Below are 17,715 nucleotides of genomic sequence, written 5' to 3'. Positions count from 1 at the left end.
TGATTCTGAATCACACACCTTTCTTTAAAAACCTCATAGGGCTGTTGGTATGACTAATAAAATGAAGGGAGATCCCCAGGTAATCTAACAATAGAACTAATCCAATCAACAAAATTTCCAATCCAAAGTAACTGGAGGGCACCAGTTTATGGAACGATTAGTTTACATTGTGAAAGTACTCACTGACGTATCTGTCATGGAATCAAACCCAACCTGGTCTTTGCATCATAACCCAACTACTGCAATCACGTAAAGTCAGTCTCTTCTCCAAACTACAAATGTGTATGTTTTGTGTAAACCCTAACAAAAATATAACAACAATAGGCAGTGGCCAATAATTATGGAAATAACCCAGATAATCTACCCTAAATTTTTTTATTTGAAGATTTAGAGATCTACACATGTAGCACTATCAAGTCTTCATAGAAATCTCAACAATACCTGAAAGCTTCCAGATTCCATGTGTTTGTGTGTGTGTTTCAGGGGTGAAATGCTCCCGGTTCAGACCGCATCACCCGATCCAGTAGCGATGGTGGCGGGTGGTTCGGAGAACCAGTAGCAAAAATCCCTGCGCCCCCACCCTCCACCATGTCCAGCTGAGCTGCACGATCATCAGAGGCATTTTTTTCTTTCTGTTAAAAGCATTTTTTCTATACCCTTTTCCGACGAAAAAATGCTTTTAAAAGTTAAAAAAAACCGCCTCTGATGATCGCGCGGCTCAGCTGGGATAGTCAGAGGCTTTTCAAAGCATTTTTTTCTGCAACCTCTTGGCCGAAGAGGTGGTAAAAAAAATGCTTTGAAAAGTCTCTGACGATCCCAGCTGAGTTGCCTGATTGTTAGAGAGGCATTTTTTAAAAAGCCTCTCTGACGATCCCAGCTGAGTTGCCTGATCGGCAGAGGCTTTTCAAAGCATTAGAAAAAATGCTTTGAAAAGTTTAAAAAACAAAAAAAGTTGGCCACGCCCACCATCACATTACCCCCACCACCAAGCCACGCCCACAAAACCGGTAGTAACAAATTTTACATTTCACCTCTGGTGTGTTTGTTTGTGTGTGTGTATGTAGAATTTCTCTCCCTGATGTACCCATTGTGACTCCCAAATTATATTTTCTTTTGCATATTATACAAATGGAAATATAGTTTAAGTAGGAAATTTTGCTAGGTAAGGAAAGTGCAATTTAGTGTGGTTGCCCTCTCTAGAGAATGCAAAAATAGTAACGTTGCTTAACATTCTGTAGCATATTCATTAGTAATTAAGATGTTCTTTTAATAAAAGCTCGTGTTTCCTATTTAAAAAAATCCAGTTTATTGGCCAGATTATTACAGAAAGAAAAATGGAAAGCTGGCCACTGAGCTAAATAGTATTTAAACATGAACTCTTTAAAATGGAAACGACGTCTCTGAACACAAATAATAATTTATCTCAGAGGTACCCATGGGAATTGCAAAAATGGAAACAATTCATATAAGGATCACTTCAATTTGAAAGTGGTTTGAGGCTGTTTGTTCTGTCTTGCTTTTTAGGTGCTTGTTCTTCAACAACACAGCTTCCAAGATAACGTATGCCATTGCTTTATAGAGAAACCTACAAAATAATTTTAATGATTTATGGCATGAAACCTCCTCCTGCAGGACCCAAGAGGTTTCGCCATCATTTCCAAGGCAAAATAAATCCATCAATCCAACTTCAACATGAACATAACTATGGTTAGATCAGAAAGTAAGGCCACACTGCATAATACATAATTACTTTTTCCAATTCCCCCTTTATAATTAATGTAATAACAGGGGTGGGCTTCAAAAAATTTAGCAAAGGGTTCTCTGCCCGGTTGCTAGGTGGGCGTGGCCATGGTGAGTGTGGCCTAGTTGACCTCCTGCACCACAGGGAGTGGGTGTTTTTGCCCTCCCCGGGCTCCAAAGGCTTTTCTCAAGCCTCGGGGGGGGCGAAAACAGCCACCCCAGGATCCAGGGGCCCTCTGGAGACCAGAAACTGGCCCCAAACCTTGGGTAGGCCCATTTTTTGCCCTCCCTGAGCCTCCGTGTGCACCCTGCACTTACTTGCATCCAAAACGGCTGCGTGGGGACTCCTGGGAGGGGTGGGGCAGGGTGGGCGGGGCCAGCCAGGAGTGGGATTTGTGGGTTCTCTGAACTGCACAGAATCTTAGCTAGAGGTTCTCCCTGCAAATCCCCAGCAGCCTACCCCTGTGTAATACGAACAACCGGGCTAAAATTATAATTAATATTAGATTATTATTTAGCTAATGCAGGCGGATTAAAGTAAATTGAGGCTTCCCAAAATCTTTCATCGTTGTCCCAGCTTATTTTTTAACCTAAGCATGAATTACAATGGTTCGCTTTGGTATCAATGTGCTGTTATACTACAATTAAAATCGAAATAGGGAAAGGAAATAGCCCAAGAAGGATGGAGAGGGAGAATACAAGGCTAAAAGGAATTGTCAGATTGTTATTTAATGCTGAGTTGAACATAGCACGTATATTTAAAATATTCATTAAGTTCCTGGTAGAAATCTAAAAAAGAAAAGAAAAAAAAATGCCGAAATTTTTATTTCTTCCTTCTTCCAGGATACAACAACGCCTTTCCTCCTAAAAGGCTGAGATAGTCACTGATTTCAAGGTTATCCAACAAATTTCTGTGGTTGAGGATGAATATGAATAAGGCTACAGGCCTAGGCTTCAAAAATATAGAGGAACAGGGCTATGTACTTAAGTCGGGAGGCTGTATTAATTTTTAAAATAAAACTTTTAAATAAACAACTCTAGATGACAGCAAAGAGACAGAAAGCTCTTTTTTGCAGTGATCTAATAGTCTTCCAGATCTTTTTATCCTTTCTCTCAATAGTCCCAATAATTTGAGTCTCTCCGGATCTAGCTAATAGATGATTTACTTTCTATGTATAATTAAACAAATCTGTCTGAACTTCTTAATATAAATCAGAGTGTTCCATCATAGCATGCCGTCCCTAGTCACTCAACAGAAAATCAAAGCAGCAATAAAAAAAAAAAAGACTTAAGATCAACTAAAATTGAAATTCATATTAGCTGGATGCACAGACCATGCAAATTCATGCTTTCTTTAACCATGCACTACTGAATATAAACCACTTGAGATAAACCAAACAAACCATAGTCTGCTCAGGTTTAGCATGCTGCATGATCTAGACCAGGGATCAGCAACCTGCGGCTCTGGAGCCGCATGTGGCTCTTCCATCCCTCTGCTGCGGCTCTCTGTCACCGGTTGGCTCCACAATTGATAGAGCTTTCGGTTAGGATAGATAGAGGAAAAAGGACACCGTGCTAGGAGGAGACTCTATGGTGGGGGAATTGGACTTCCGGTCGGCTCCACAATTGAATGGGGGGCTTCCTGTTAGGACCTTTGTGGCTCTTTGAGTGTTTAAGGTTGCTGATCCCTGACCTAGACACATGGACGAAGTAGTTACAATAGTTAGAAGAAGGGGAAATTGTGGAACACAAGTAGTCCTCAATTTACAACAGTTCATTTAGAAACCGTTCGAAGTTATAATGGCACTCAAAAAAATGATTTATGATCGTTTTCCACACTTACAAACGTCTCCATGGTCACGTGATCAAAATTCAGATGCTTGGCGACGGTTTATATTTATGACACCTGCAAAGTCCCAAGGTCATGTGATGCCTTTTTGCAACTTTCTGACAAGCAATTCAACAGGGAAGCCAGATTCACTTAACAACCGTGTTACTAACTTCACAACTGCAGTCATTCACTTAACAACTATGGCAAGAAAGGTCATAAAAATGGGGCAAAACTCACTTAATGGATGTCTCACTTAGCAACAAAAATTCTGGGCTCAATTTATGGTCGTAAGTCAAGGATTACCTGCATTGTGAAGTGAAAAATATACTCACAATGCAAATATCTAAGATGCAGAAAAAGCTGTACCATTCAAAAACTTAACGCTGGGCAAAACTTCCAAGATTGTTGAAAGGAAATAAACCATAAAATAAGAGAGCAGGAAATGAAGAAAGTTAACAGAATCAGCTTTCAACATCTATTTCTCTCGTTCCATCTCCACAAACTTTCCTGGCTTTCCTGGCTAAAGGGATTTTTTCAGGGCCCCAAAAAACAAATCTATATACAGAATGATGCTCATGATAGATTAAAAACAAATTTTTAAAAGTGTTCTTTTGCAGGAAAGAAGGTGCGTGTTTCTGAAGCATGGGTTTGGTCAGTCAATCATGAACTATTTTTATAAGCAGTTTCACTCAAAACATTTTATTCATAGGCAGCATTTTTTTTTCCATAAGCCTCCACTGCTGTCCAATTTTCACTGCTTCATCAGAGATCCAACAATACATCACACATTTCTGGCCCCTTCAGAACAGCTACTTGGCAGGCAGTGCTGCACTCTGTGAAATTATTTCCTAAGACTTCCGATAATATTAAAGTCCATATTGGTTTTGACGTCAACCCTGACAAACTATGTGGATGCAAGCTCAAACAAAAAAAAGAGCATCAGCCGTTCAGAGTGTCAAGATTTTAATTGGACAGTTAAGAGAGTCAGTTTTGTAGCATTACCGACCTCGGCAAACATTTTGTTGTGTAACAGTTGTCACCACTCATTAAGAAAGCCCTGGGTATGAAAGATTGCAATTAATCTTCCTGATGTCGATTCCTGATTTCTCAATTATGGCTAAGTCACTTGAGGTGTTACATCTGAAGTTAATTGCAAGTCAAACCTTCCACAAGAATATATTCTGGTTATCAAATTATGAAGGCCCAGCACTAGTAAAACTACTCAAAGCAGGCCAAGGGAAAATCAACCAATCCTAGCAAAAACCAGTTTGCTAATGAAAAAGGCAAGAAGGAAAGCAGGTTAGGAGAGACAATCTTCGTGAATTTGTGATGCTGCTGAATTTATGTGCGTTAGCAAACTCTAAACGTAGACGACACCCACAAGAAAAGGCAGCACTATCTATTGCTAAAGAGGCTGACAACAAAAGGGAACTCCTTCCCATTTAGTAGATGGGAGACAACGTTGTGTCACACTCCATGCTCCTGCACTGCGGTTTCTACAAGCAACTTGATTGGTTCAGCCTCCGAAAACACAGTCAAGAATGTGGAAAGAGATCAAAGCAACTTCTGTGACACTTTTCTCTTATAGCACATGGGAAATAAGGAAGTCCCTAACTCCCAACAACTATTTCAAAGATCAAAGCTGGTGCATATAGATGAGCTAACCAACGAGTTGTTAGCGGATCGAGAAAAGTAGAAAGAATTAGAGAAAATCTTGAGTCAGCTTCCTAAGACGGCAAAAATGCAGGAATAATTTCATATGCAGAAAGTTTCGTGTCCCTTTTAGATGTAAAGGAAAGTAGGCTAGTCATGGTTAATAGTAGCCAGTGTTGGTCTCTGGTATTCAATCGTAGGCGAGGATGTCTCTTTCAACTCTTAATGCTTTGCTCCTTCAATATGCTCAGTAGAGCACTGTGTAGCTGAGGGGTGTCAAACTCGATTTCATTGAGGGCCGCATCAGGGTTGTGTTTGACCTCGGGGGGGGGGGGGGCGATGAGAATGACCAGGGTGGGTGTGGCCAGCTCAATGTCACTCGTGTCAGGGGCGCCTGTGGAGGCCTGAGCACGCAGCCCTCCCGAGCTCCATTTTTGCTGGCAGAGGCACTGCAGGCCAGTCCTGCCGGTCCTGTTTCCAGGACGGCCCCCGGGCCAGATCTAACCACCCCGCGGGCCACATCTGGCCCAAGGGGCCTTGAGTTTGACACCCCTGGTCTAGCTGGTGGTATCAATAGAAGCTTACCCCAACTGATTTTATTGGAGGCACCTCGTAGTTGCATAGCCTGCTGATGTCCTGTGATCATACTTTTCTAATTCATGTATCCCTTACGAGTTGGGGTCTCTGCAATTTCTTGCTCCCTCATCTAGCTCCAAGCTCAGTTCAGGAAACAGAAAGTGAGATCTGCTCTGTTCTTCGAAACATTTGGAGCACCTGAGAATATAAACACGAGACAAGCCACGTGTGCCATGTTCCCACTCAAGCAAACTTCTAATCAAGGGTTGATTAGAGAGGGGGGAGAACAATGCTTTGCCTCATATCCAAACAAAATACAGGCTCCTGAAGGAATGAGACAGACTCATTTTACCTTTCTTGCAGCCCCAAGGAAGTCTCAAATGTATTCTATTCTTGAGGTAAACATTACGAATAATGCTTAAGATGGATTTCTGATTAAGACCATTTTTGCTTAAGACCAAAGTGTGGGCAATTCTTAGGACACAACTAACTAACAATGGCTTGTTTTAATAAAACAGCAGGCACCACTCAAAAGCTGTAACTGATCTCTTAATCCTATGAACAATCTAGAGTCTTATTTCTGTTGACCCGTTAAATTTAATGTAGCATCATTAAGCATACAAATGTTAACCTCTTTTTAGATTCCTGACCAATGACAGGTCGTCTGGTGCAAAAATCTTTCAACAATTGTCAATAGACAACTTCAAAAAGGACAATTGTCAATAGAGAACTTCATTACTCTACTTTTGGTATAAATCCGAATTTGATTTCTGGAAGAAGATACCCATTGCAAATGGATAGCTTCTTTGACCGAACTCAGGCTAATGGGCTATCATATTAATTCCAACCTAGTGGGAATTCCATTCATCTGAGAGCAGAAACTAAACTGGCTAAACTTCATCTCTTGCCATAGAGGCCCTTGCTACTATCATAGGCAATATGCCAGTATATCAGCTTTGTTAAGTCTCACATCTTTTTCATGTGAGGAATATCCACTGTCACAGAGAAGAGCCCAATGCCCATCAGGACAGTAAAAGCAGTAATGGGTGGAAGCTCATTAAAGAGAAGTCCAATCTGGAACTAAGGAGAAGTTTCCTGACAGTAAAAACAATTAATCAATGAAACAGCTTGCCTCCAGGAGTTGTGGATGCTCCATCACTGGAGGTCTTCAAGAAAAGATTGGATAGCCAATTGTACATGATGGAATAAGGTCTTCTGTCTTGGGCAGGGGGTTGGACTAGAAGACTTCCAGCCCTAAGATTCTATGATTCTTCTCATAGACAATGTATACATGGACTATTCTGGGATTTGTTAACAGATTCTGAAAGCTTTGGGAGAGCAAAACTGGCACTGACTTATCATCTAGATCAGGGATGGGTTCTATTTACCTTTACTACCGGTTTGCAACGGGAGCGCACGCGCTTCAGCGCATGCGCAGATTGTCCATTATGACGTCCGGGTGGGTGGTCGGAGCTTCCCGCCGCTTTTACTACCAGTTCGTAAGAACCGGACAGAACCAGGAGCAACCCACCACTGATCTAGATTCAACCATCTGAGGATTAAGCAGAAGCCAAAATGTTTGTCGTCTTCTCACCTCAGAAAATTTATTATCTCAGTCTGATTAATGTCTGTTATGGCTTTGAGAGGACACCTATCCCAATAAATATCCATTCTGTAAAAGAACAAAATAAGAACTGAATTGTAGCTAAAATGATTGACCAGTTCTGGATTCTAGTAACAATTCTGGATATGATAATTAAAACGCTGCAGACGTCAAACAACAAACACGTCTTAGATATGGTCCATATTTCATTTTTCTGCAGGTGATATAATTGTCAGGTGCAGTTATCATCATTCAAGACACGTTCATGGAACGGGTAACAAGGCAAATCATCGTAAAGTGCATTACCATCACTGCTGACTGTACAAATTGACTCTCCTCAACTGAAATGTATTGGCTGCAGTCCACGGAACATTTCCCATGATTTATTTTTCCATTTTGGAAACAGCTAGGGAGGCCTTTCCCACTAGCAACAACAACAACAACAAAAATATCCTTCAGACAAAATAATGCTCAGTTAGGTCCATCCTTGAAACCAGTTTTTGCTTTCCATTTCAAGTTTAATGTCAGTTACAAAAGAGAATTTATTCTGCATCTATCCCTGAAATCTTTTACAGGTAGTCCTTGTTTAGTGACCACACTTGGGACCAACAACTCCGTTGTTAAACAACGTGAACCCACAGATGTGCTTACGAACACAATGGAGTCCAAAATTTCTGTTGCTAAGTGAGACATCTGTTAAGTGATTTTTGCCCCGTTTTACAACATTTCTTGCCACAGTTGTTAAGTGAATCACCGCAGGTATTAAGTTAGTAACACGGTTGTTAAGTGAATCCGGCTTCCCCATTGACTTTGCTTGTCAGAAGGTCGCAAAAGGTGATCGGATGACCCTGGGATACTGTGATCGTCATAAATATGAACCAGTTGCCAAGCATCCAAATTTGATCACATGACAGTGGGGAAGCTGCAATGGTTGTAAGTGTGAAAAATGGTCATAAGTCACTTTCTTTCAGCGCAGTTGTAACTTGGAACCGTCACTAAAAGAACGATTGTAAGTCAAAGACTACGTGTATCATCTTTATGCTTTCCAGACCTATGAAGGTCCTAAATGCAAGGATTAATTGTACATTTAAATTTCCATCACTTTTAGATCCGCAAATAGTCGCTAAAGGAAGATTACCTGTATTTCTTTGTGCCAAAACTGAATCAAGATACCACTGCCAGTGCAACTACCTTGCATCTTTTAAAAAGGTTAATTCAAGATGATTATTTATTGGAAAGATTCCCCCCACAAATTCTACTACAGTATTTAAAAAGCTACTAATACATGGAGCCTTTTAGCTCAAATACAATTAGATTATAAAGGAGTAAAGCTGTAACAATAAGACAGAAGAGTAAAATACACGATAGTCCTCGACTTACAACAGTTCGTTTAGTGACCATTCGAAGTTACAATGGCATAAGTGACTTATGACCATTTTTCACACTAATGATCATTGCAGCATCTCCATGGTCAGGATGATTTACATTCAGATGCTTGACAACTGTTTCACATTTATGACGGTTTGCAGTGTCCCAGGGTCATGTGATCCCCTTTTTCAACCTTCTGACACACAAAGTCAACGGGGAAGCCTGATTCGCTTAACAACCATGTCACTAATTTAACAACTGCAGTGATTCACTTAACAAATGTGGCAAGAAAAGTTGTAAAATGAGGCAAAACTCACTTAACAAATGTCTCATGTGGCAATAGATTTTTCGGGCTCAATTGTGATTACCTGTATCTTGAGCCACATTTGAACGAATAGATCTCTACTTGAACATTTTGAGGTTTGAAAACAACAATGCACTCATTACACATTCTTTATTCTACTCTTATACACACAACTCAGCATTTATTTATAATTTCATGAAGGTAGACCAATCTAGTACCCCTAAAATGCAGCTATTGATTGGGAAAGTAATTAATATACCAAGTCCATTATGCCATTTTCTGCCTAAGCCAGACAAATAATAAAATCAAGTCCTGATAGTCCGTCTACTTATTCAGAAAATGATTATTTACGCCTCTTGACAGAAAATTATAAGCAGAATCAATGCAGTAGCAGCCATGCTTAATTTCCCACAATACCTCTGAGACATAGAAAAAGATGCTAAATTATATGGTTTTTATATGGAAAAGACTGAACTGGATAAGATACTCATGGGAACAGAGGAAAACTTAATATTTTTTTTAAATAATTTTTTGTTGTACATTGAATTGGAGGAGGAGCAAGTAAAAGAAACGATGATAGCCTGGGGTAGAAATTTTGGTTATCCAATTGAGTTTGAAAAATGGCAACAACTATGGGAAAGGAAGTACAAATTAACAATGTCCACAGCATATAAGGAAAATCAATATATAATGTTTTATAGATGGCATATGCCACTGGAGAAGTTAGCAAAAATGTTTAAAGATAAATCAGCCACCTCCTGGAAATGTCATCAAACACCAGGATCTTATTACCATATGTGGTAGACTTGTCCCGAAGCAAAAAATTACTGGTATGAGATTAAAATTTGGCTGGAAGAAATGATATAGCAACGTATTGAATTTAAACCAGAGTTGTTCCTACTGGGTATCTTTCCAGAAAAAAATTAGTAAGGAAAATGTATATTTGATTATACATGTAATAACAGCTGCAAGAATTGTATATGCTCAAAACTGGAAATCAGAGAAAATACCTTTGGAAGAAGAACTAAAAAAAAATTTAGACTGCAGAAATGAATAGATTAACTCTGATGATTAAAGATAAGGAGGGATCAGAATATTTTAAAACATGGAATTATTTTTATAGTTGGTTGGAAAAGAGATATAAATGACTGATACTATAATTATGTACAAATGATGATTACAATATTGATTTAGAAATGAAATGTTAGAATGGTTTGGATGAAGATGAAGATAGAAGATGGAAGATGGAGAAGCCTAGAAGATAACATCGAGATGTCACAGGGAAGGGAGGATTGATGTATTAAATGTTTAAAAAAAATTACTAAAAAAAAATACCTCTGAGACATAAAAGGATCTTCTAAAAACATTTTGGGGGAAATAAGATAAGGGAACTAGGAAGCCATAGCAGCTTTTCCCAGTATTTTTATTATTAGCATCAGGCTCTCAAAGTATATCTGTGTATACAGTTATTGATATAAGCCTTCACATCTACCCAAATACATACAAATATAGGCCCAGTGGTGGACTGCTGCCAGTTCGGAGTAGTTCGGGCGAACCGCCCTGCTGCAATCACATCCTATGTAATTGCTGGTTTTTCGATGCTGCATTTATCCACGTACCCTCACATTTTTGGTTCTGGGTGAACTGGTTGTTACAACCAGCAGCAGCCTACCACTGTATGGGCCCCTAACTTTCCACTGACTTCCTCACAGACCAGTATTTTTCAAACATGACAAATTTAAGATGTCTGGACTTCAACTCTCAGAATTCCCCAGCCAGCATGCTGGAGATTCTAGAAGTCCAGACATCTTAAAATTATCAGGATTGAGAAACACTGTCCTAGATCCTATGACTAGCAATATGTCTACTAAGCAGAATTTGTATTTTTAGTTTTTAATATAACAACTTCCTTGCTAACTTTAGAAGTCAGATTTATTTAAGACAGTAGCGGGTTGCCCCCGGTTCGGACCGGTTCGCAAGAACCGATAGTAAAACTGGTGGGAGGCCCTGCCCACCGCCCCAGATGTTGTCATTGGCAATCTGTGCACGCACGATCCTGTTGCGAACCGATAGTAAAGGTAAGTAGAACCCACCTCTGATTTAGGAACTTAAGACTTTGTGATTATTATTTGTATGATTTTATTTATTTAATTTATTTAATTTAATTTATATACCGCCCTACTCCCGAAGGACTCAGGGCAGTGAACAGCCACAAGATAAAAATACATCATACAAAAGTTAAAAACCATTTAAAAGTACATTAAATAATTTTGGCCCAAAAAACGAATTTAAAAACACCCAATTTGTATAAAACTTAAAAGCAAATTAAAAGGGAGAGTCAAGCCAGACCAGCCTGCTGGAATAAAAATGTTTTGAGGGCGCGACGGAAAGTGCGTAAATCTGGGATCCTCCGTATCTCTGGGGGGTGCTCATTCCAGATGGCAGGTGCCCCCACAGAGAAGGCTCTCCCCTGGGGGCTGCCAGTCGACACTGTTTGGCCGACGGCATCCTGAGGAGCCCCTCTCTATGGGAGCGTACTGGTCAGTGAGAGGCTACTGGTGGCAGAAGGCGGTCTCATAAGTACCCTGGTCCTAAGCCATGGAGCGCTCTAAAGGTGGTGACAAAACCTTGAAGCGCACCCGGAAGACCACCGGGAGCCAGTGCAGCTCGCGCAGGAGGGGAGTCACATGGGAGTGCCACGTCGCTCCCATAACCACCCGCGCGGCTGCATTCTGGACCAGCTGAAGCCTCCGGGTGCTCCTCAAGGGGAGCCCCATGTAGAGAGCATTACAGTAGTCCAGGTGTGAGGTGACGAGGGCATGAGTGACCGTACGTAACGAATCCCGATCCAGAAAGGGACGCAACTGGCGAATCAGGCGAACCTGATAAAAAGTCCTCCCGGCCACAGCTGTCAAATGCTCTTCTAAAGACAGCCGTGAGTCCAGGAGGACACCCAAGTTGCGAGCCCTATCCGTGGGGGCCAATGACTCGCCCCCAATAGTCAGTGATGGCACCAACTGACTATATCGGGACGTCGGAAACCACAGCCACTCGGTCTTGGATGGGTTGAGTCTGAGTCTGTTTCTCTCCATCCAGATCCGCACAGCCTCCAGGCACCGGGACATCACTTCAAGGGCATCATTGGGGTGATCCGGGGTGGATGATTGTGTTTATTCTTAATTTACACTAGTACATAGTTTCTTAATATCTGTGTAGCACCAAAAGATGAAACAGAGCTTGCTAATTTTGTTTGCATTTTATGAGCTTAGCTATTTTTGATGCCTCTGGGCACCCATAAAGCTTATAACCCAACCTGCTATTTAAACAGAAAGGCATGCAAGCACCCAGAAAAGTGCTTTCTTGGCTTGCTGCTATGGCCTTCCATCAACTTTGTTGGAAGGCATATTTTGCAACATTCTTCTAGCTCTTAAAATGCTTCTGTTCTGGTGGTCAAGGGAAGCTGACCACTGCATAATACCATTTCATAGTCTGTGGTGCAGGGTAAGAGAGAAAAAACAGGGCTGAACAATCTGCCTGCAACACTTTAAAAATCAATCTTCCTTCCTGGGATCAAAAAACAATGACGGAAGGCAGCCACATGATCCCAGCAAAAGATAAAGCTACTTTAAAGGGTTATAAGCTTCATATTTGTGTGCCTGCATTTATTTAGACATGGCTGTTCCAGCAAACTCCCTGATCATTCTACGAGGTTTTAAATTTGGGGATTTTAATTTTGGATTGGTTTTAGATATTTATTGTTATTGTTTTTTATTTATGTGAGCCGCCCCGAGTCCTTCGGGACAAGGGCGGCATATAAATTTTAATAATAAAATAAAATAATAAATAAATAAAATAAATTTAAAGAATTTATATGGCCGCCTCTCTCAATTGATGGTCCTAGGCAGCTCACAACACCCAATAAAAAACAAGAATAAAAATAAAACCTTCTCACTAGGCACTAACACACACCAAAAATTTAACATTATTGTAACTGGTTTAACACAGTTATTCCCAGTCAGGATACAGGTAAGTCCTTGGTTTGCAATCATTTGTTTAGTGACCATTTGAAATTATAATGGCACTGGAAAAAAGTGAATTCCAACTGATTTTCACACTTATGACTGTTGCAGCATCCCATGGTCATGTAATCAAAATGTAGACGCTTGGCAATGTATTTATGACACTTGCGATGTCCCAGGGTTATGTGATCGATCGCCTGTCATGCCTAGCAACAAAAAAATTGGACTGAGTTTATTTATTTTATTTATTGATTGATTTATTGGTTCGATTTATATGCCGCCCTTTTCCGGAGACTCAGGGCGGCTTACAATGCGTTAAGCAATAGCCTTCATACTTTTGTATATACCTGCTTAGTAGGGCTTTTGGGCCCCCCCAAGCGGTGTTCTTTTTTTATACAAAGTCAGCTTATTGCCCCCACAAACCAGGTCCTCATTTTACCTATCTCGAAAGGATGGAAGGCTGAGTCAACCTTGAGCCTGGTGAGATTTGAACTTGCAGGAATTGCAGGCAGCTGGTGTTAGTTAACAGTACTTTAGTCTGCTGCACCACCAAGGCTCTTGTAGTCATAAGTCAAGGACTACCTATGCTGTGGCAAAAAGGTTGCCCAGAAGTGCCACGAAAGTTTTACCTTAAATTAAACTCTTCCAGCTAGATCTTATCTGTCATTGCTGGAGAACTTCCCACAGTTTCCAAAAGAAGAAAAAGTCTTCTACCTGGAGAAGGGAAGGGAAGGGAATAGAATCTGGAAGGGACCTTGGAGGTCTTCTAGTCCAGCCCCCTGCTCAAGCAGGAGAACCTATACTATTTCAGAAAGGTTATGGAGCAACTCTCCTCTGGAAGATCCTGACCAAAGCAAGGCGTATATTCCCTTTCTAGAAAGCAGCTGTAAACCTTGTGAATGCCAGACGGTATTATAAACATAACCATTGAAACCTATGACTACTGTTGAGAAACCCTTTTATTGAAGCAACATAAAACCAATCCCATCTTAGTCTCACAGAAAAGGGGGAGTTAGTGAACATATGTGACACAAATCCTTATTACTTATTATTTTGTATATCTATGTGTTTTATTTCATGACTGTGCACCGCCCTGAGTCCTTCGGGAGTAGGGCGGTATAGAAATTCAATAAAATCTAAAATCTAAAATTACCACATATGAAGGGACTGTTGTTGAATTCTGGATTTAAGCGAAGAATGAATCCCCTCAGATTGTTAAAAAAAGGAGGAACTGGCAATCCTCATGAAGTTTTCACTATCTTACCTATGCAAGCAAGAATGATATGAGCCTACACAGAGGTGGGGTTCACTTACCTTCCCCACCGATTCGCAAATGTGAGTGCGGACAGTAGTCACGCATTACATTCGGGCGGGTGGGCGGAGCCTCCAGCAGTCGCCGCTACCAGTTCGCGCGATCCAGAGAGAACCAGCTGAATCCCACTACTATTGCAAAAAAGGGAAGGTCTGCCCCATGTTGTGGGATATTGTGATATAAGGATGCTTTTCGGTTAGTACGGTTAGTATACAGGAATAATTATGAGAAATGTACATTAATCTACCATTGGGATTAAAATTGGTGGTGGGAATATCAACAACCTCTGATACAACAGTGCTTGCGGAAAGCAAGGAGGCTCTGGAGTGATTGATCCTGAAAGCCAAAGATGAAAGTGAAAAATTTGGATTGGAGCTTAAGATCAAGGAAACAATGATCACTACAGAGAACACACAGATCAGGATCAGTGGTGAAATCCAATTTTTTTTACTACCGGTTCTGCGGGCGTGGCTTGGTGGGTGTGGTGTGGTGTGGTGTGGCTTGGTGGGCGTGGCAGGGGAAGGATACTGCAAAATCTCCATTCCCACCCCACTTCTGGGGGAAGGACATTGCAAAATCTCCATTCCCACCCCACTCTGGGGCCAGCCAGAGGTGGTATTTGCCAGTTCTCTGAACTACTCAACATTTCTGTTACTGGTTCTCCAGAACATGTCAGAACCTGCTGGATTTCACCCCTGATCAGGATGCAGATCGACAATGAGACCATCAAAACAATAAAGGACTTCATCTTTCCTGGGATCTAAAATCGACCAAACTGGTGACTGCAGCCTTAAGATCAGAAGGCATACAGCACTTGGAAGAACTGCAATATCTGGCATGAACAACATCTGGAATAGTAAAGACATCAGCCTCACAACCAAACACAGATTAGTTGATGCAGTAATTTTTTCCAATTGCTACTTATGGCTACAAAACCTGGACTCTGAAAAAGTCAGATGGGACATAGGTGGATGCCTTTGAACTGTGGTGCGGGAGGCGATTATTATGCATTCCATGGACTGCAAAAGTAACAAACAAACAAAGAAGTTCTAGACCAAATCTCACCAAAACTATCTCTTGAAGCCAAGATCGCCAAACCAGCTGTCATACTTTGGTCATGTCATGAGGGCATGACTTGAAAAGTCAGTCATGCTGGGAGTGATCGACGGAAAAAGGAGAAGGGGTCACCCTAGTACCTGCTGGCTGGACACTATAAAGGATGACACCGGGATGACCTTGACAGATCTGAAGGAGGCGGCGAGAGACCGAGGGGCATGGAGAGTGCTGATCCATAGAGTGGCTGAGGGTCAAACACGACAGAATGGCTGATGCTGATGACCATCTCTATATTACATCAACACAAAATCTGGAAGATGTTTACTTACTTCCATTTTCCATCTAGAACACACCATAAAATCCATTGTCAAAGTCTACAGCCAAGTTCTCTGATGCAACCCAAGGCTTAACTGCAGTTTACTGAATAACTGATAGCTGGCTGAAGTCACTCAAAACACTGGGCAAGCCAAAACAAAGCACATTGTGGCTTAACAAAAGCCGTATGCATGGCATCAGTAAGAGTACTTGCCTGACATGCTCAGTCACATCTGATGTTACCTGTTAAGTAAGATATTTATTCATTCATAATATTTATCTGGCTGTCCAACTTAAAAAGTTTGACACTGGGCAATGTGCAAGAAAAAAATATCCACAACAAATGCAACATAAAGAGAACAAAATACAACTAAAGGGAATAAAACCCAATTAACATAGTAAAATTGTAATCAGACTAAAATATATTGTAACTCATCCAGTTGGGTCTCCACTCAACCTGATCCAAAGGCCTGGGAAAAGAACCATAATGACTTGTGCCATTATGTTCTGGACCACCTGAAGTTTCTGGATGGTCTTCAAGAGCAGCTCCATGTAGAGTGCATTCCATTACAGGTAATTCTTCATTAACTATGGTAATTGGGACCAGAATTACCCGAGGGACTGCCTTCTCCCAGTGGTTTCACCTCTCCAATTCAGTCCTGTAAATTGGGCATCCTGTGGATTTCATCAGATAAGGATTGTCGGCTAGCAGGGACTAGAAGACGTGCCTTCTCTGCTGTAGCCTCTGCCCAATAGAACATTCTCCCCTGACACTAGCATGACTCAAACTTGTTGTTCTTTCATAAACCTTGGAAACCTTGATTTGTGCCCAAACCTGGGGCTGAGTGTGGGAAGGGTTCCTTTCCCTGGCTATATTGACATCTATGATGATTTTTTTTCATGGTTGTCATATACAGTATATTAAATTTTGTACTATACTATAACTGCATTTAATTGTTTTACGCTTGTTCATCTCCCAGAGTTACTTTTTTGAGATGGGTATCTATTTGCTATTGATGCTGTTGTTCACTCACTAAGTCATGTCCAACTCTTCATGACACCATGGACCATAGCACTTCAGGCCCTCCTGTCCTCCACTGTCTCATTGAGTCTACCCAAACTCATGCACACTGTGTCAATGACACGATCTAACCCTATAGGGTCCTATAGAAATTGAGTTAATAAATAAATTTCCATCACTGTGGTCATACAGGGCAATGTCATGTCATTACATTGTTTAGTGATGGCAATCCTGACTGCCCCAGTTGCCATTGTTAATCAAATCCCAGCTAGTCATGAGGTGAAGAGCCCTCCTAATTCAAGCTATCCCTGGATAGTCCCTCCTACTGGATAGTGCTTCCTACTGGATACTGGATACTACTGGATAGTATGATATTCCTACTATCCTACTGGATAGTCCCTCCTACTGGAGCCCCAAGCCTCAGTAAGGTAAGGATCTGTCTTATCTCCACCATCTCTACCTTTGGGTTGTCCTGAACCCCACTGGCTGTGCCGCCCTGCTGGCTCTGTTACCCATAGCTGATCTCTCAATCAATCAATCAAAATAGAGATGGAAGGGACCTTGGAGGTCTTTTAGTCCAGGGGTCTGCAACCTTGGCAACTTTAAGCCTGGAGGACTTCAACTCCCAGAATTCCCCAGACAGTTTGCTGGCTGGGGAATTCTGGGAGTTGAAGTCCGCCAGGCTTAAAGTTGCCAAGGTTGCAGACCCCTATTCTAGTCCAACCCCCTGCTCAAGCAGGAAACCTTCTTGCTCTTTTCACAATCCTGCACCCTGAATCGAAACATGGCCCTGCAGTCCCTCCAGGACTCATGGAGCCAAACCTCAGGGGCATAGTTGAGATGAGCCTGTTTTTCCCCCATCCAGACCCTCACAGTTTCCAGGCACTGAGAGAGATCTTTGACAACTTTATTGGAGC

General features: G+C 41.4%; 1 protein-coding gene across 3 annotated transcripts in view; it reads right to left on the bottom strand.

Moving 5' to 3' along the window:
• The window catches only part of MICU1 (mitochondrial calcium uptake 1), a 166,551-nt gene that overhangs the window by 145,335 nt on the left and 3,501 nt on the right, over nucleotides 1–17,715 (bottom strand). The window contains exon 1 of one of the 3 annotated variants that reach the window (XM_087871778.1): nucleotides 13,724–13,743. The exons of the other annotated variants lie outside the window; for them this stretch is intronic. The gene's annotated coding sequence lies outside the window, so the exon portion shown is untranslated. Of the gene's footprint in view, nucleotides 1–13,723; nucleotides 13,744–17,715 lie in introns of those variants that run through there. 3 annotated transcript variants of the gene reach the window in all.

This window comes from Pantherophis guttatus, chromosome 6 (assembly GCF_059756535.1).
Source record: "Pantherophis guttatus breed Tessera chromosome 6, ASM5975653v1, whole genome shotgun sequence".
NCBI classification, from domain to species: domain Eukaryota; kingdom Metazoa; phylum Chordata; class Lepidosauria; order Squamata; family Colubridae; genus Pantherophis; species Pantherophis guttatus.
This window is presented reverse-complemented; position numbering and strand designations above follow the sequence as displayed.